This window comes from Spermophilus citellus (assembly GCF_964194105.1).
Source record: "Spermophilus citellus genome assembly, chromosome: 7".
NCBI classification, from domain to species: Eukaryota; Metazoa; Chordata; class Mammalia; order Rodentia; family Sciuridae; genus Spermophilus; species Spermophilus citellus.
The window spans coordinates 32,484,616-32,505,177 of NC_138188.1; the positions used below are offsets into that span (position 1 = coordinate 32,484,616).

A 20,562-nucleotide genomic window follows, 5' to 3' on the forward strand; every position below is an offset into this window, starting at 1 on the left:
TGTGTATCTGAGTGGCTCTGCCCAGAGATTCTCAAAGCAGCCCTGCACTGCAATGGAGAAGGGCTCTGGGCCTTGGCAGGAGAGCCAAATATAGGTGCCTGAGCAGCTAAGTCCAGAAGGTTCTCTGGGGATGGCAGAGGTAAGTACTGAGCAGCCCCTTTGGTTAAGCTGGACACTAGGAAATAGCTTCCGTTCATCTAGCTTAGAAGAAGATGCTGGGCCTCCTCCAGGTGCTGCTTGAGCAAGCCTCAGGCTACAGTTGGAGCAGGAAGGAGGCCCATGGCTTTGGTCTAGCTGAGCATATCTCAGGGCTGCCCCATCCACACCTCGTGTCTAGGTAGACTGACATAACTTTCCTCACCATCATGCAACCTGCTTTAGTGTCTCCATGAACACGTTCCTTACCTCTTTGTTTTTTGTCACTGCTGATCATCTATAATCTGATACAGGGTGACACTTCCTTCATTTATCCACCATGTACCAGGTACCATACTAGGTTCTGTACTAGATGGGCACATTACCAGTTAGCTCTGTTTTGGTGATCCTGGGCTTGACTTTTACCAAAGTGGATAGTTCTATGAGCCAATGTGCTTGCACCTCAAGGGGCAGGAAATGCTAGGGTTCTCACCACCATCCTGGGCTCCATGGGCTTGCTTAGGGCCCTGGCCAGTGGACTGGAGCTAGAATTCAGACTTGGCAGGATGGTGTATTCTATAGAAATGGGCTGAGAACAAGAAGTGTCCCAAGGGAATGTGGGCCCCCTTGGAAAAAAAATCTGTCCTTTGAATCACCTTGAATCCACTGTCAGACACATTCGGTGCTTAATAAAAATTCATTGAAGGAGTGACTAAAGCCCCCTTCCCACAAAGCATCACGGTCAAGCCAGCTGTGACTGAGCGGGACTGTGAGGTCTTGGGAAGGGAAGAGCTAGGGACTGCAGAGACAGGCAGTGGCTCTGAGGCTGGGAGGGGGCACGGTCAACATCAAGGCATCTCTGCAGGCCCCTCCTGTGCTCTTCCCCAGAGGAGGGAAAGAAGACCAGGGGAGGGAGATGCAGAGAGGAAATTACTAAAGTTCTTGAGAGGGTGTGGAGTCCGCAGGGCCCTGAGCCCAGCATAGGTGGCGTATAATCCTCTGGGCTCATTCTGTCTAGCAAACAGATTGGGGGGCAAGGGGAGCAACAGGCACTCTTAGTAACTCAGGTGTGAGAGGACAGCGGCTCAGACCAGGGTGCAGCCGAGGAGGTGCTGAGAAGTTCCTGGACATTGGACATACACCAAAAGTAGACTCAGTAGAACCTCTGTAAGGTTTCAAGCAGAGGTGAGAGAAAGAGGAGTCCAGGGATGACCTTAACTATTTTGTCCTGAGCCCTTTTGGCAAAGGCTCTGGGGAATATTAGAATTTTGGCAATGGCTGAGGGAGTCTGGGGGGAGGGGTCCATGAGCTGCCAGAGAATCAATACCATGAAATCAAGGCTACGGTAGCAGGAATCAGAAGGACTCTCCTGTTTGGGTTAAATCCCTGGTTTTCACTGCACATAAATAAAGCTCCATGTTCTAATAAAGAGCTTGGGTGGTCTGGCTGTGCCCACCTTCCCCTCCTTGGGTCTGTCACTCTTCCAGCCACTTCTGCCCCAGCCACACTGGCCTGCTAAGCTTGTCCCCTCCTCTGGATGTGCACCCCAGCTCTTTCCTCTGCTTGAAAGGCTCTCCATCCGGATTTCCCCACGGCAGGCTCCTATCTATCACTCTGATCTTAGTTTAAATTTCCCCAACTCAGCGCGGCCTTCTCTGACCATCTGGTCACCTCTTTCTAGCCCACCACCCAGTTTTAACATGACGATAGCACTTTCTACAAATGGGCATTTTCTTGTGGGTGTGTTTGTTTATGGTCTTGTTTACTGCGGTGTCCCCAGTCCTAGAACTGTGCCTGGCACAGAGGACAGGTTTCACGTTACTGAATGAATAAGCAGCATGCACGGAGGCTGCCCCTCCCCACCCTTGCCCTCCTCTCACTGTTTGGCTTTAATGTGAACTGGTTTTCTGCCAAGACCGGATTAGCTGCATTTTGTAACTTCTTATCAGATGGGAACTTGTGGATTCACAGAAGGGTGTTGTGGGTGGAAGACTTCTGCTAACGGGCTCTCAGGACCTGTCAAAGACAAGACTTTCAACAGGCGAGGGTGGAGCCCGGAGTCTCTCCCTTCCCGCCCAAGGAAGAGCCAATCCGGGGAATTTAGAAGATTGTTCCTTCCCCCAGGCTCAGCCAATCTGGAAATACTATTGTTGAATGGTAATGAAAAGCCCTGGTTTGACCCCAAGGTGAGGATTTTTTTTTTTGATTCATTCAAATATTTATTGAGCAGCTAAGGAGATACAAAGGTGATTAAAACATGGTCCAAGAGAAGATGAGGCATATGCACAAGAGAGCAATATATAAGGTTCAACTGAATTCACAGCAGTCAAAAGTGCTTTAGGAAATCAAGAGAGATTGCTTCCAGCCTGCAAGTGGGTGTGGGTGGCAAATCAGGAAAGGGGATTGAGATTAAAATAGAAGACTTCAGCCTGGATTGTTGATAATACTCAGTATGGACTATATTTGTCTCTCCTTTTCCTTTCTCCCCATCTTTGGGCTTAATTTACCAGTAGTGCCCAGGGCTGTTCAATGTGCTTTTTCTATACTTGCTTGCATTTTTGCTTTAATGTCTTCTACAGAACTACTCCAGCCAAAAATGCACAAAAATCGAACCAGAATGGAAAAGACTCAAAACCAACAACACCAAGATCAAAAGGTCAAGAATCCTTCAAAAAACAGGAAAAAACTCCTAAAACACCAAAAGGACCTAATTCTGTAGGTGAGGATGTTTTTCAGAGAGATTTCTGGCATCTCTGGCTTTCAGTAAGTCTGCAGAAGGGAAATGAGATTGAATAAGGTCCTTTCCCTTCTGTGGATGGAGAATCAGGCTTTGGGGGCCATTTGTCCCTCCCCTGGATGCTTTTAAATGACTTGAAGAAGCAAATCTCTACTTATCCCCTCAATCTATTTTGACTTTAATCTTTGTCCCTTGCAATCCATCTGTGCTATAAAGTCCAAATGATCTTGAAGATAAATTTCTCTCTGCTTTGAGTATTTTCTATTTTGACTTATTTTGGCGTTGACTCTGCCTCTGTTCAGCTGTGTCTGCCTGAATATATGGACTACAGCTATTTTGAAGATTTTTAACTTATTTCTATTATTTGGGCTTTTTCTCTTTATTATCATTTACACTTTCCTGGCTCTGCATATTGAGTAATTTTGTTTTTATTGCATGTTGGTCATGGTGTATAACAGGGCCACAGAGATTCCAGGCAATATCTTTAACTAGCAAGGATTTTATTAGGTACAGAGGGTAAAGATACTATTGCCTCAATCCAACCAGAGGTTGATCTGCATTGAAGATTAGCTGTAGTTTTGGTAAGATGTGGCCTATCTTTAGGATGTTCTTTTGCTTTCTCAATATCGTCCTGGGGTCTTTATTAGAACCTGGTGACTATAGCTCCTCAGCCGTAAGAGTGTCCCCTTTGGAATGTGGATCACAAAAGCAGCCAACCATGGCTTGCAGGTCAAATTGTATAACTGTTTTTAAATGACCCACAGCTAAGTGTTTTTTTACAGAATATTTGTAATCTGTTTGATGGTAGGAAATAATAACTTTGAATCTCTATTAAGTAAAATGTTATCCTGCCTCCAAATTCTATTCATTAGTACACCCATATTACAAAAAAATATATTCAATTTAATTGTATTTTGAATTTAGTGGAGATTTGTTTTTCTTTGGTTACTTAGTACCTTTATAATGTACTCAGTTCTGCCTTTTCCTTAAGGTTTGAAATATTTGTTATCTGCCTCTTTACCTAGGAAGCTTGTTGATAACTGATGTATCAGCTAGGATCGTGTCAGAGAAGCAGAAACCTAAGAATGCTATGGAATGAGGAATTCATTAGAGGGTTCGACATTTGCAGTCTCAGTTGCTGGGTGGGAAGTCTGCAGAAGGCTATCACATGGGCATTCAGTATCAGGCCTGAAGTTTCTGTAGATCAGCAGAATAACTGGTGTCTCAGTCCACTCTCCAAATGTCACTCAAGTTTGTCCCGGGACTACGCTCAACAGAGTGATACCAAACAAGGGAAGGGGATTCTGGGAATGATGCTTCCAAGTTAGCCAAGTTAACCCAGTTAGCACCATTTGTTGTGGCAAGATTGCCATAAATCACTGAGTCAATCTTAAAGCAGGAGATGGAACCATCTTTATTCGCCAGCTGGCGGGATGAGGGCAAGCCTGCGTTCCTGGACGCCTTCCAGGGGTTAGAGAGCACCTTGTATACCACAAGTAAAGCGTGGCAGTACGTTCATCATAAGTGGCTGTTGCTATGATTCAAAACTACAGGACATCATGAGATCTACAATCACAAGGAGAAGGGGAAGCAGGTCAAAATGACCCAGTTGAGTAGAATTTAAAGAATGGTTACTAACATCTAGACACACATGAACATTCTATGCGGTTAGGGTACATTGCACAAGTACAGTGTATAAGAATAGAAGGAATAATTTTTCTATTTTGTGTTACCAATATGCTGTGCTAAGCAATTGTTGGTAGGTACAGAGGTGGAGTTTTCCCACGGGAGAAGCATTTCTTCCATGAGATGGAGTCTCAGGGTAAATGGAGTCTGTTTGGTCATCGCCCACATAGCCTGGCCCATATCACATTGTTATTGTGAGTTTAGCTCTTTATCTTTCCACTGTGCTCTGTCTCAAACCTGGCAAATGTCCTCAGAGGTACTGCTGTGTGCTTGTCATAGGCCCCTTCCCGTGATGAAAGAGGAAGTTGCATTCAGTCAGTCCTGAAGCTCAACTCCTGTGTGGCCCTAGGGAAATGCCAGCTTTGCCTTCTGGGCTCCTCTGCTTTCTAGTCTATGGAGCCATCCCCATGCGACTCTGATGAGCTTCCCTTGTTTCTCTTTTCCCAGCCTAGGCCGAGCCTGACCACCAGCCTGTGTCCTGAATCGGCAAGAGTTCAAGGGAGGTAAGAGCCAACCCTTCACCCAGGTAGTGCTCTTCCTTGGCTGCAAGTTAAGTTCATGCAGACCTCATTGCTTCCACAGCCCTAGTACATCTTTTGGAAAACACGATTTTGTTTCCCAATTTATCTTTTTACCTCGCCTGTCACAACCTTTTAGATCCTACCTGGGTACAGAAGTCTCTCTCAGGTAATCTGTGGAGGTTGCTGTCCTGCTCAAATTGCACTTTGCCATTAGCCTCTGCACCGATCCTATCTTTGCACACATAGCTCCCCATGATCTCTGCCTACCTCTACAGCCTCATCCCCTCTTCCTTCCCTATCATCATCTTGGGCAATATCTTGTTGCCTACATCCCCCTAAACACGGCATATGCTCTTGGGCCTGGATGACTTCACTGTTAGAATATTTTAGTCTGAAATGCTATGACCTGATTTTCCATCTAACAAACATTCTACTAGTTTTTCACATTCCAACTGGAATACTGAGTTCGCTGCATCAGGCTTAGGTGTCCCATCTCCTGAGCTTTCCGACCCCCATTTTACTTCTGTCTATGAAGATGTCTGATATCGATTTCCTGTCTGTGGGCTTCCCAAGGAGGGATTGGGCCCGATTCATGTTTTGCCCCCAGCCCCAGGGCCATACCTGACATCTAGTAGAAAGAGAGAGACTGAAAACAAAAAGAGAGAAGGAAGGAAAGAAGGCATTCAGAAATAGAAGGAACCACAGGGGGAAGATGAGGGGGTCCATCTTAAAAGTGTTCCAGTTGAATCCAGAGGTCATCACGATGGGAAATGGGTTCAGTCCCAGTCCTATTCACCAGGAGACAGTGCTACCAGCAGTCTCTCTCTTCTCTAGAGCCAGCGCCAGGTCACAAGTTGCTATTTGCAGAGGGAGTCTGCTCCCAGACGCCGAGCTGTTCTTCTTTCCTGGGACCAACCTGCCTTCATGGCCCCCGGGGGCTCTATTTGGAGTAGCTGGGCAAGCTGGGGCTTGCTCATGGGCCGGAGCCTTCTGCAAATAGTGTGTGGATCCCAGAATGGAAGGGCCATGGCTTGCTGGAGAGGTGGGGCCTGGCAGGGGTTTCTGAGCTCTCCTTGCAGAGAGACAGATCGGGATCTGTCAGAGCTCCAGAAGTAGAACCGGATCAGTTTGAATCTCCTCTAGCATTCTGGTTTCCAAGGATCATGGGTTCCATGCATTCCCAGGGTCTACATTTCTTTTCAGGGCCTTTACATGACATGCTTTAGGATGTACATCTGCAGCCCTGGAGTAGCAAACAAAATTTAAATATAAATAAATAAATAAATAAATAAATAAATAAATAAATAAATAAATAAATGACTTGCAGGAGACTGGGATTCCTCCAGTTCTTTTGGATCCACTGTGAAGTCTAAATGTGTAGGGTCTCCATACAGCCAGAACTTAAGTTCAAGGTTGACCCTCTTCCTCTTCACTTATGAGTGCCTGACTAGCCTCTGACCCTTATTCCAGGGAGTGGGGGGGTCATCGGTGGACTTGTACCTGTGTCTGAGTGCAATGGGCACCTCCCACTAGCCCACATTTGGGTGGTTGTCACTACCCAGCAGGGTTTTGGTGGAGCTAATTCAGGTCAAGTAGGGAGAGGTGTGAGTTTCTTCTTTTCTTTGATTATAATTTTGATTCAGGGCCTTATAATGTACTGCACACGAAGTGACTTCTTTAGTGTAAAACTCAAGAGATCAATTACAAACAAAGAAAATTTGAACTGGAAAAACCAGAGGCCATCAGCAAGAACCCTCTATTTCACAGATGGGGTTCAGGGTGTGAAGGAGCTAACTCAAGGTCACGGGGAGTAGGATATAGGTGTTGGAGGGGAGAGGACAGAACCAAGTGCTAGATATTTTAGCATGTAGAACGGAAGTTCTCTAAAATTTCTAGTCCATATCTTTCTAGTACATCATGAAAAACTTGGTATGGTAGTGCAAGTTCTTAGGTGAGCTACTGACTGGTCTATTAGGAACTGTATAAGTGGGGCTGATTGAATTTTAAGGTTCTTCCTAGATCTTTAGGTCTAAAAGAAGACCATGATCTCAGATCTTCATTGCTTGGGGCAAGTCATTTTACCTATACAGGTCTTAGTTTCTCCTCCCACAAAATGGGAGAGTTAGGACTTGGAGATCCTCCACCTGTGAAAGTCTAAGAAGAGGAGAAATGTCTTGGTAGTGGACTGTTAGCTCCAGGCCTGGGACAGAGCCAGGAGGCAGCTGTAGGACCCTGAAGATGAAGGCCCTCTTTGAAGACTGGGTCTAGGCTCTTTTCATGCATCACCCTGATCCCATCCTGCTTAACTCTCCCCTTGATGACATTCTGAAAATTCACTCTGAAGCCTGTGTATTACTTTCCTAGGGCTATAGTAACAAGGTACCATAAACTTGGTGCTTGAAACGACAGAAATCAGAAATTAAAATGATTCCTTCTGGAAGCTCTGAGGGAAAGAAAAAGGATGAAAATATGCAAACATTTCCTCTCTACCAGGGATGTATCTATCCTGCTGCAGAGAAGCCTGCATGCCCGGCACCACCATGTTCCACCTGAAGGTCAAGTCCGTGCCTAATGGCTGATGCAAATTGTCTCTCACTCCAGGAGGAAGAGCAAGAAGGGACAGCAGAAAACTGACTCTGATGAAATGTCACTAAATAAGGGGACACTGAAAGGAGGGGAGGAAAGGGGTCTCTTACATCCTCTTGCTTGCTTTTCCTGCTTCTCTCCTAGCTTCTGGTAGCTCTAGCAATCCTTGGTGTTCCTTGGCTTGGAGACACAGCACTCCACCCTGCTTCCTTATCTTCATGTAGCCTTCCCCTCTGTGTATCTCTTTGTTCAAGTATCTTACTTTTCTCTTATAAAGATACCAGTCATTGGATTTAGGGCCTACCCTAAATGTAGGATGAGCTCATCCTGAGATACTTAATTACATCTGCAAAGACCCTATTTCCAAATAAGGTCCCATTCACAGGTCCTGGGAATTGAGACTTGACATGCTTTTTGGAGGACAATTTTCAGCCACTGAAGTCCAAATTCCATTATTCACTCAATAAAATTTATTGACTGTTTACAGTGTGCTTGGCCTTCCTTGGACACCTATGAAGGAAGGACACTGCTTAGGATGGAGGTAGGTAGACACAGAAGTCGACAATTCCTGAGATACACAGAGGTGACTTCAGGAGTTCAGAGGCAGGACCACCAATCCAACGAGGGAAAACAAGGAAGGCCCTCATGCAAAGCTGAAGAATCTTAGGCCACCCGGAGCACAAGGCACTGGGGCCAGCGGGTTGGACACTCCTGATTGAGTGGGCCAGTATGAGCTATTGGATGGGCAAAAGCAAGAGGAGGTAAGAGACCCCTTTCCTCCCCTCCTTTCAGTGTCCCCTTGTTTACTGACATTTCGTCAGAGTCAGTTCTCCTCCTGGTTCTGCTATTTGCTGTCCCTTCCTGCTCTTCCTCCTGGAGTGAGAGACAATTTGCATCAGCCATTAGGCACAGACTTGACCTTCAGGTGGAACATGGTGGTGCCGGGCATGCAGGCTTCTCTGCAGCAGGTGAATACATCCCTAGTAGAGAGGAAATGTTTGCATATTTTCATCCTTTTTCTTTCCGTGGGGGACACAAGTTAATGACGCTCATTGAGATGACGCGGAATTGACTTCTCAGTCTTCCTCTCATTCTGGTGTGGGGTCCTGCTGAAAGCCCTCCAAGATGCTTCTGCCCAAGGTCAGATCTTCCTGGCACGTGGAAGGGGCTGTTAAGTTCTACCTGCTCCATGGATATTCCCAAGGGCTCAAGGGCCTTCACTAACTGGACCATGCCAGAATGTAAACTTGTACCCAGGGTTGGGGGGAGAGGTTAATTTAGGGCAGCCACTAATCCTAAAATGGCAAATAAACCGCACCTACAATGCCATGGTCCCTGGAGGGCTCAGGGTTTCAGACACTGCAAATCAATCCTGGCACTGTTGCTTGCTGAGCTAAGCTCTGGCCACAGTCCTTCTCAAACCAGCACTCTAGGTAGCCCCGACCAATCAATCTCAGTTGGCAGCAGAAATGAAATCCATTTGCCATCCTTGCATTAATCTTTTATCAGAGATTAATTTGTCCAATTAGTCAGGGATTTCCAACAACAATAAAGCTTTGCCTGGCAGAGACCAGCATCCCAAGGGAATGGGCTACAGAAGTGGTGTGTGTGGGGGTGTTCATTAACTTGATGGGTCATTGAGGGAAATGAGCAGGAACTCTGGAGATTTACAGGCTCAGTGTGACAGAATTGGTCATAGAGGGCCCTGTCAGTCTGGCCTCTCTGGGCTGGGAAAAGCCCTCACCTTTTCCCTGTGGTGCTGAGTGGAATCTAGCTGGTTGAAGAGTATGTGTCCTTTAGCTCAGCACAGCATAAAACACAATTTTGGCACATATATTGCAAATATCTTGTTTCCAGATTACCATATTTTATATTTTTTATTACATAGATATCAATTATTAAATATTTTAATCTGTAGAAATTTCAGGACATTTTCCTAAGTTGTGTCCAGAGAGGGTGCAGAGGGAGGCACACACTTGTATCCCCGAATGACAAGGTTTAAGAGTGTTGAACCTTGACCATGAAGGGATGACCAGCAGGGATGATTGAACAGGGCTGGGGATAGCCCTGTGTATGTATCTGTGTGTTGGGGGGTTAGCACATCAGAGGTGCTTGACCATATCAGTGTGTCGGGAAGATGAGTTGTGGTGGAAGAGTATTTCATGAGAGATTGAGGAAGAGGGACCCAGACAGGAGGCTCAGGTGAAAACCTCTGTCTTCATGGAGTCGCCCCTAGGATTTGCCTCCGGCTCAGTGTCCTATGGATACATGTAAGATCCAGGAGATTTTTCAGTGGACACTAGGTTAGCTCTGGGTGCAGGAGCAACCTTGCTTTGATACCAGGACACAGAGCTTCCCATAGGAGGTGAGGCAGAGATAAAGAAATTTCTTTTAGGTACAAGCACAGTGTGGCTTCAATCCTCCTGGGCTCTAGATGCGATGTCCCCATTTTGGCCACTTCAGAACTCCAGAGCATTAGACATTGCTGTGGTGTTGGAGGAGGTACCTGGTGAGAGAGGTCACACCTGGTGGACACTGGGGCACTTGGAGATAGCCAAGCAGATGGACCCAGAAAATACGGCATGGAAGAGGAATCCAGTGACTGCTGCTGTGTGATCATGGGACATAGTCACAGGCACAGGAGAGACATCTGGGGACAACTGGGTGAGGGTGGAGGGTCAGAGACACTTATCAGAGAGTGTCAGTTATTTGTTCCAGTATCTTCCCCGCTCACTGGACTTGCCCTCTTTGAGGACAGGGACTACACCTAGAATAGGTCTTACATAAATACTTCTTGAGTTAACAAATAAACATTTGTGCTGTGCAGTCCTTGTTCATATATATCCTTCCAGTGAAACTTCCATCCTCCTGGGAATGACACATTCCTCCTCTTTTACAGGGACAATCTGGAATAATGGAAGGAATCCAGACTTTGGGGCCAACATAATCATTAGCAGTTATTACCTATGTTGTTGAGGTGGAGTGATTTAACATCTTGATTAAGAAAATTAAGATATTTGGAATGCACCCGGAAGTAATGGTTGTGATCCGGCAATGGCAGAGAAATGAATAAAATCTGTGATTATGCAGCTAGTTAAGTTTGGGCATGGATTTGAATACAAGATCTTTCAGTTTGAACGGTTTTGTTCCCCTGTTTTGAAGACCCTGCACTGGCTTCTCCATGATTCTGAGAATGTTTGGCAAGAAGAAGGGACAGTGCCCAAAGGATTATGGCCAGGGGATATGAGGAAGGGTGAGACTGGATGGAGAACTAGGAACCTGGGCTCAGTCCCTAGCTGGGCTGGCACCTTGTCTGGGCAGGCATTCTGTAGCCCAGCATCTCCTAAGAGTGTCCCAAGGCCCAGGGCTGTGTCTAAGTTCCAGGATCGTCCTTACCACCTCTCACACCTGGTGCAGGGGGCCTGCTGGACCCAGAAAGGTCAAACTTTAGGTTTGAGGCCAATCAGGACAATGGCTGGCTGGTGTTTCCCTGGGAGTTTTAAAAACTTCAGTTTTGTTATTTGTTCACAATAAAGTGCTGCAGCACCTGAGGCCAGGCCAGGTGATTTTTCCAATGAGAACATGTCCACTCTTGACCCATGTCCACAGGCTCACTGAGAGAAACCCGGGCTTTGGCAGAATCTCTTGGGACAACTGGAAATCATATTTTTCCTTCAAAAACTACTTTTGTGAAAAGAACATGAATATAGTTTAGTAATTCAAAGAACTACAATTCAGCTTTTGCTCCTGGTGAGCAACTGTTGTTCTGGGCTTCCCTTCTTCCCGCCATAGTTACTATGCCCTAGAGAATCCTGTCATTTGCTGCTTCTGTTTTCCACTGTGTTTCTCAGTGACATAATTGCACATCAGTTTCTTCATTTTTCACTTGATGTAGCTTTGTGTTACACACACACACACACACACACACACACACACACACACACACCCCTACTCCTCCCTTCTTTCAGTCTGTTTATCTCACATAATTTGATTAAATAAATATTCAATGTTTCCAATAGTAAAACTATCAATATAATTGACAACTAAGCAACCCATTGTTCTAAGATTTTTGTTTCCATTATGGCTTATTGTTTTCGGGGAGGGTTGGGAAATGTGGATAATTGCCTCATTTTTCATCTTCTTCAACGTCATGACTCTATCACTAAACTTTCTTCCAAACCCAGCAGGCAATTCACCAGTTTTTCACATTTTCCTGGGGACAGCCACCTGGATCCTTCCATCCTTCCTGATTTCTCCCCAGGTCTTCTGCACATGGGTGACTGTCATTCATGACCCCATTCCACTGTCGTCTCAGGAACTGGTCTGTGTGTGTCCTGGATCTCGTCTCTGCCTTTCTCTTAGATTATTTCCTTGTTTGGTGACCTGGCTTCCTGGGGCATCCCAAGAAAGGATGCATGATTTTGAGTCCTTAAATATTTGAGAAAGTCTTGACTGGCACCTGATTAATAATTATGGAGCTGCTATTTAAACACCATTTCCCCTTGTCTTTCTAAAGGCATTACACCATTTCTAACTATTAGAAGTTTCTTTTTGGAGAGGTCAGATGCCATTCTCATTTCTGATCATTAATATGTGACTTTGGTTTCTTTCTGGAAACTTTTACCCCAGGTTCTAAAATTTCACAGTCATGTGCTTTGGTGAGGGTAGGTTTTATTTTCATCCATTGGTTTTGCTGGGCCTTGGATGGGCCCTTTTCATTCAGAAATTGTCACCCCCGGTCCTAGGAAGTTTCCTTGTATTCTTTCTTTGACAATAACTCCCTCCTTTCCTGTTTTATGTTTCTGGAACTTCTGATGTTGGATTCTGGAACCTGAATTAATTATTTTTCACCAGTTCTTCCAAATTATCATTTTTTAAAAATCTACCTTCTGAGAAATTTTCTTATCTTTTTATTGAATTTTTTTTCTTTTTAATGTTTTTATTTTTATTAATAGCTTTTAGTTTTTAAATACATAACAGTGGAATGCATCACAATTCTTATTACATATATAGAACACAATTTTTTATATCTGTATACAAAGTATGTTCACACCAATTTGTGTCTTCATACATGTACTTTGGATAATGATGTCCATCACATTCCTCCATCATTGCTAACCCCCTGACCCCTCTCTTCCCCTCCCATCCCTCTGCCCTATCTAGAGTTCCTCTATTTCTCCCATGCTCCCTCTCTCTACCCCACTATGAGTTAGTCTCCTTATGTCAGAGAAAACATTCACCATTTGTTTTTTTGGGGATTGGCTAACTTCACTTAGCATTACCTTCTCCAACGCCATCCATTTACCTGCAAAGCCATGATTTTATTCTCTTTTATTGCTGAGTCATATTCCATTGTGTATATGCCATCATTTGACCCAGGTATTCCTCTCCTTAGTCTATACCCAAAGGACTTAAAAACAGCATACTACGGGGACACAGCCACATCAATGTTTATAGCAGCACAATTCACAATAGCTAAACTGTGGAGCCAACCTAGATGCCCTTCAGTAGATGAATGGATAAAAAAAATGAATTTAAAAATTTTAATTATTATTTTTATGAATTTCATAAAGCAAAATTTCTCTTCTGCTTTTAAAGATAACATTATACTTTATAAAATGTTTTCTCTTACCCAATATGTGTTTATTTTTTAAAAATTGTCTTCCCCCTGGATTCTCTGATTCCTCCGAGTTCTTTTTCCTTTTCCCCTTCAGTTTATCTGTGGTTATTTGGTCTGGTTGTGGCTTTTGCCCTCTGGCTGTCTTTGGCTGATGTAAAAGCATGTGCTATTGGTTGTTATAGTTTGATGACTTGGGGTCTTCACTGTAGGAAGGTCAGGAGAGACTTGATGTTTTCTGGAGGGAACTCATATTACAGAATGCTTCCTCTTGGGACAGTTTTCCCAGAGAATACTCTCTAGTTTCTTGCCTGAGTGATAAACCTGGGTACCTGGGAGCCGCCTGGGGCAGGCCAAGAGTGAAGACTTTCAAAGCGATTTCTCACCCCACTTACCACTACCTTTAGCCTATTCAAGTTCAGAGTATGTCTGACTCCATTTCTCTGGAGTAAAATCCTCCCATTTTCTGTCTGTGCATCATAGGAGTAGGGATTCCAAGTCTCTATCAGTCAGGACAGGCTGCTGTAACAAATACTACCGAAATCTCAGTGACTTAACAAATGTTTTTCTCTCTTGGGGCTGCGCAATAGGACAGCATTCTTCCCATCCCAAGGTCCTAGCACAAGCTCCGGGGCAGGACTCACATCAGCCATTCCTTCCTCTTTCTTATTGACTGAGTCCTACTTTTTCCTCTACCATAAAAATTCTGGTACATCCTGACCAGGGTGAAATGATCAGGTCAGTCTCATTTCTCTTTGCCAGCCATTGGGTTAGGGATGGGCATGTCATCTAGTTCCACCTATGAATTATGGGGGAGGTTGCTGGGATATGTATGGGAAGATGGTCTCCTCCTCTTCTTACCGGGATGTGATGTCAGGAATGGTAAGTCTCACTCTGTGGCCACAAGGGAGTCTAGTGTCTGAGGAGAGAGCTGCATGCTGAGGATGGCTGAGAAGAAAGAAGGAAGGAATCTGGGCCCTCGATGGCACCATGGACCTCCGCATTACCCTGTTACACAGCCACTCCACCTAGGAACCCCATGTCAGGTGAGGTAATGAATTTTCCCTGTTTTCTAGAACCACTGATTTGTTCCTTGTATTTGGAAGCTTCTTAACTGACCAGGTGAGTGTCTTTGCAGATGCCGAAGAAGAGGTAGCCCCAGCTCCAGGGCATAAATATGTGATCAAACCTGAAAGTTGGAGTCCAAGTTAGGTGCAGGCTTGGTTTGTGGAGGGAGATCTGTCCTGGGACATGCAGTTAGAGCCAGACAAGGGACAAGACAGTCAAGATAGTGCAGTGGTTAAGGTTCATTCTCCAGAATCCCAACTTCACCATTTACCCACTGGGTGAACTTGGCAAACTACTTAAATCATCGAAAGCTCACTTGTAATGTTTTGCTCGATTGTAAAATGAGAGCAATATTAGTAACTTCCTTATGGTTATTGTGATTATCAAACGAGATAACACCTGTTAGGAGATCAGACGTGTGCCTAGCACACGTCTAGTCTGCTAGTGCTACCAGAGGCTGGATCCACCAGGTACGGAGCCAGAACGACTTCAAGCTATGTGTACAAGGGATGCCGAGTCACAGAGCCAGGCTGGAGCTGAGTGTGTGCCAGCTGAGAAGAAAGCACATGCTCCCAAAGGCAATGGGGAGAGGGCTTTCACCAATTTGGGAAAATCACCAATTTGTACAAGTCAAGAAATAGCAGATTATATTAAAAAAATACATTAAGCCAGTGGTTCTCAAATGGGTATTTGCAACATTATCACCTGCAGAGCCCATTAAACACAGTTTTCTGGGTTCCATCCCAGAGTTTCTGATTTAATAGGCAGGATAGTCTTGTGACTTTGCATTTCTAACGTGTCTCCCGGTAATGCCAGCCCTGCAGATCTGGTGCTATAGTTTGGATCTAGAATCGCCCAAAGGCCCATGTTTTAAAGACTTGATGGTCAGGTTGAAGCTATTGGGAGGTGGTGGAAACTTTAATAGGTGGGGCCTAGTGGGAGGTCTTTATGTCAGTGGAGGTGTGGCCTCAAAGGGAACTGTGGAACCCTGATGGGAGCCAAAATAAAACTTTTCTCTTTATAAGTTGACTATCTCGGGTATTTTGTTGTAGCCATGGAAAGCTAACACACCTGGGGACCAGGTGTTAGAGGAGATGAAAGAGAGAAAGACTATGAGGGGGAAATCATTTGAAGTTAATGTCTTTTTTAAATGTAAAAATTTGTTTTATTACAATTTTTTATTATGGAAGATGCAACCATATATAAAAGTAAATGGAAATTTAATGAACCCTCATGCACCTGTCACTCAGATCAAAAGAAAAAAAAAAACTAATTCATGTCCTATCCACGTCCACTGGGGCCTTCTCTATGGCACCCTTTCTCTCCCCATATCCAACAGCTCAGTTCTTGGCCTCATCTCAGACCTACCCCAAGAGCTCAGAAAAAGGCCACACCTTTGAAGTCTGGTTCCATGTAGAGATGACCATGAAAGATGATTCTGAAGAGTCCAAAATGGACATTTCTCAACACTCTTTTGCATTCCCAAACATTACTCACCCACATATGAATGCAGCATCCAACTCTCTCTGACCAGGTGCTCAGATGGACAGCTAAGCCTCAGGTGGCCATAACCACCATAGTCTTGGGCTCTAAAGGCTAGCTCTCCGCTGAAGATGCCGCGCTCCTGGCCAGACATTCACTCCGTCAACTACAGTGCCAGGTTCTTTGTTGGGTGTTGGGGAGACTGTGAAGACTAAGACCCACTGTGATGGGAGAGACAAGCTGGTAAACTGGTGACCAGAAGACAACAGGCTAAGTCCCCAGGGACAGCATAGGTAGCAAGAATCATGGGAGCACAGAAGAGGGCACCCCAAGCCTAGCTGGAGAGGCTGGACATGTGAGGAAGCCTTCCTGACTCTTCAGGGTTGAGGAGGAGAAGCCCTTACCCCCTTGCCCTTGGGTTTTTCTCTCTGGCTCTTGGAGTCATCCTGACTTTTCTTAGTCACGGTTCTTTCCTGTAACCTGTGTGCATCCTCCTCGTCCAGCTGTCAGGACACGGATGCTCATTCTCCCCTCTATGCAGAAACTGCAATTCCAGCTGCTGCCTTCTCTTGGGTGAGCACGTGTGGGCAAGCGATGCTTGGGTAGCACTGCTGGAAGTCAATAGGGGGCTGGCAGTCAGCTGCTGCAGGAGTGAGCCGGATCATAGCTCTCAAGCCTGAATTTCCTCACTTCTTACTCTGAGCCTCATCTGGTGATGAATTTTACTTCTTCTGTTGGTTCATGTGTAGAATCTGGATGCCAGGGATGGCCTGCTTGGGTACAGTAGACCTGGGGGAGGATCTATGCACACAGGGATGGGGCTCATCCCAGCCAGGGAAGGGCTTTCTCTCTCTAGAGTGGGGTGAAAGGCAGATAGACCTTTAGGGGTCTCATAATGCACTGGACTCAGCACCATCAGTGTGATCTCCTGAGATGCTGGGAGCAATGTGCTCTTAATTTTCCTTTAAAGAGTCCTGGGTTACGTAAAGGAGCCCTGGTACCAGTATCAGACCAGGAGCCCTCCCAGGGAGAGAAGTAAAAGCAAGCTCATAACTGATATTCTTTCCCTTTACAAAAATATATTTCCAAGTCTTCGGATCACACCCTTTGTTCAAGATCTCTCTTCCCATGACGAGACACAACTCACCAATTTATCATCATCTTTATATTTAATTAAATTGCTGTCTTCTATTTAATATTTTCAATTAAGCCCCTAAAGCCAGATCTCTCTTATAGATCTAAGTTTTACATTGTAGTTTCTTTCAAAGGCTTTGTCACGGGAGCCTTTTTTTATTACTATTAATCCCCTATAATAAATAACATAAACTCCAATAATGCTACGCCAGATTCTCTCCCCCGACTCCTGTCTCCTTCCACATTTGTTATTGACTCAATTTATGTTCCTTTAAATCGGTTTCAGTCTGGGTGGCAATACTCTAATTTACTGACTGATCAATTTGAATTTGTTTTATAAGATTCCATTAATTGCTGTGTCCATTTCTCTTGCAGTGCCTGGAAACATGATATCCCTTAGCATTTCCCTCCAGCCCTCTGGTTGTATATTTTCACGAAAATGGTGCCTCTAGGTTAGGGTTGGTGAGCCCTCGGATGCTCATGTTGTCAGATGTTTTCAGTCTTATTTTCAGCAAGAAACAGAGAACTGTATCATTCTGTGGTCTGGCTCTTCCTGATTCTTTAGGTAGGGCCCCCTCCCCAGTGAATCACTTAAAAGTCTTAGAGAAGAGCGAGTCAATTTCTGAGCAGGACACGGAGGTGGGGGGCACCTGCCTGTCCTATCATGCATAGCTTTAGTTTCCTAATCTGTATGATCTGTAGCACATCCAGCCTTTCCCTGGGGACAGTGTGGACACACAGACTTGAATGCACCCTCCCATAGGCTACCAGTGCAGAGGACATCTGTGCTTTGGTGGATTTCTTAAGGATTCTTCTCCTTAATCTGAACCCATTTCCTAGCACTGTCTACTGGGTCCTGCACAAGGGTCTCCCCTTCCTCCTCTGCATCTGTCATTTGAAAGATGAGAATTCCTTGCTGCTCTGATGGTCTGATCTGTTTATTCCTTTTCTGTTGGTTGGTTACTAATCTTCTCTGCAACACTCGGGTGCTAGGGGAGGGATGCACTTGACACAGCCAGGGTGCTGGCTAGGTGGGCACCCCACTTCAGCAGTGCTGGCCACAGACTCACTGAAAGACAGCCTGCACAAATCTGTGTCTGGCTTCACCCTTCCTCTTATGGCCATGGATATTTGGAAAAGGGGTAGAGATTTAGATTAGAGCTGGCCTATTGTCTGGAGCAAAAACAGAAACACGGATCCAGAGATAGTTCTCTTCCAGAACAAGGGAAAGGCAGGCCAGTCAGTCGTGAGAGGGAAGAGTCAAGACTGTGGCCACTGAGGCTGTGTGAGCTACTGCTGGGGTCACAGAGCCCATCCTGACTGCAGGAGTTCACTTGAGTTCCAGCATCTGGCAGAGATTCCTGTCTCCAAATCCCAAGCACTGTCACATCCTCTCAGTGGCACCCTGCTCCTTCACCCATGCAATGTGCACACGTGTACACACACACAGATGCATGTATATGTGTGTAAGTATGGTCACATATACACACACCGTACACACACGTTACCTTTATATAGTTGCCATGTGGGATCTTATTTTCTGGTAAAACAAATACTTTGCCTCAAATAAGAAATGGCTTGCTGAAGATCCATGTAGAAGAAATGATAATGCAAGAGACGGTGATGCTGGCTGGGGGGCCTCACTCCAATATCCCCTGGGAGAGAGTGTATTTAAGGAGAGTAAAGACATAAGTTTGTGGCCAGTGACACAGAGAGCGCGTCCATCTAGGCTGTATGGCTGACTTAAAAGGGAATGCAAAAAGAAATAAGTCTGTTTCCAATTAGGGCCTGAAAAATCCTCTGAAATGTGAATCAGGAAACTTCTTTATGACGAAAGGGATCTTGAGGCAGAAGCAAGTGCTTGAGAGCAATTGCTGCCATGACCCCCATCCACTGCTCCTGACTATGCAAAGGTGATGGAAGTCCTTCTGCCTCTGCTTGGCTGCCTCCTGTGGTGGGGGAGCCCCTTCCTCTCCCAAAGGAGCCTCTTGAATTTAGATAGTTGGTCAGGAAATCTGTTGGCTACTGACGGACTTCTCTTCAGGAAAGAGCACCCAGGCAATTATTTCAAAAACATTTTTTTTAGAACCAACCCTTCTCCAGTCTCAGTCCTTATGGTTTGGGCAGGGGCTGGCCCCATCTCCAGTGTTAGTGGAAGGTCTGGTAAATCATCCTGTTTCCCACGGTGGCCCCAAGGACTGGCTTAAGAATGGGTGTGTGATCCAGGCTGTACAGCAACAGCCCTGAGAATGTTCGTGGAACCCTTGGGAAGGGGGCCCAGTCGCTGTTAGTGACTGTCTTGTCACTACTGAAGGAGACGTCCTGAAGATGACGTCAACATGCAGAAAAGAGCATGGAAGGATGGAGTGCCTGAAACCTATCTATCTCTAGACTTTCATGCCCTGTGAACAAGTAACTTCCCATTTGGCTTAAGCCAATAATGTGTGGTTTCTGCATCTTGAAGTGAGATGGGAAGCTTTTAATGATTAGATTTTTATTATTTTTTTCATTTGTCAGAGTGAGTTCCCTACAACCTTCCCTTCTTTTTTTTTTTTTTTTTTTGACTGGGGGAGGTGGAGGAGGTACTGGGGATGGAACCCAAGGGTACTTGACCACTGAGCCACATCCCCAGCCCTATTTGTATTTTATTGAGAGGTAGGGTCTCACTGAGTTCTTAGCACCTTGCTTTTGCTGAGGCTGGCTTTGAACTTGTGATCCTCCTGACTCAGCTTCTGGAGATGCTGGGGTTACGGGCGTGCGCCACCGTGCTCAGCAACCTTCTTTTCTTAATATTTGTTCTGTTCTCTGGGTCACAATGGAAACATTTAGTTTCTCTTTCATAGGATAGCCCTTCTTTAAAGCTATTCTAGCATGTTGGAATCTTTATTTATTTATTTTTGTTTAGACAGGGTCTCACTAGATTGCCCAGGTTGGCCCCACACTCCAGGGTTCAAGTGTCTCCTGTCTCAGCATCTGAAGGGGCTGGGAGTACAGGTGTGCACCACCACACCCAGCATGAATCTTTGCTTTGTGAGTATAAAGCTTCCCCATCATTTATCCGTTCTCCTTAGGATAACGCATCTATTTCCTTCACCATGAAGATTCCCTTGTTGCGGGCAAACTATGGCTTTCCAGTATTCTTCTCAATGTGGCTCCCACATCAGGGCTTTGGATTCCCAAGGTAGCTTGATTGAACTGAGGTACACAAGGCTACGCTTTCTCTACTAGGATGGACAAGATCAATTCGGTTTAAGAACGCAGTCATAGTTTTAGAGATTGTGATGAACTGTTGACCCACTGAAGTTATGATTATATAAAACCCTGGACTATTTTTCACAACAGTTGTGAGAAGTCAAGCCTGCAGTATCCTTCAGTTAACCACTGACTAGAAACCCTGCTGTCCAGTGGACTTGAATCTAGACTTTTCCCCTTTCACCAGCTGGGCAACCCCAAGAAAGATGGCGAACTACCTTGGGATCTTGCTTTTCAAGGGGGTGGTGTGAGAACCAGAAGCAAACAGTATCTGGATTTTAACACCATATCCAGGTGACATGTGCATGTTAAACTACAGGGAAGCACTTCCCAAGGATATAGCT

The 20,562-nt window shown here is 45.2% G+C and overlaps 1 long non-coding RNA gene across 1 annotated transcript; it reads left to right on the forward strand.

The window, feature by feature from the left end:
- The first annotated feature begins 2,126 nt into the window (after nucleotides 1–2,126).
- On the forward strand, nucleotides 2,127–8,413 carry LOC308653276. The gene is made up of 4 exons (XR_014023033.1): nucleotides 2,127–2,321; nucleotides 2,715–2,854; nucleotides 5,006–5,061; nucleotides 8,153–8,413. It is a non-coding gene; the product is annotated as an uncharacterized lncRNA (long non-coding RNA).
- Nucleotides 8,414–20,562: the final 12,149 nt, after the last annotated feature.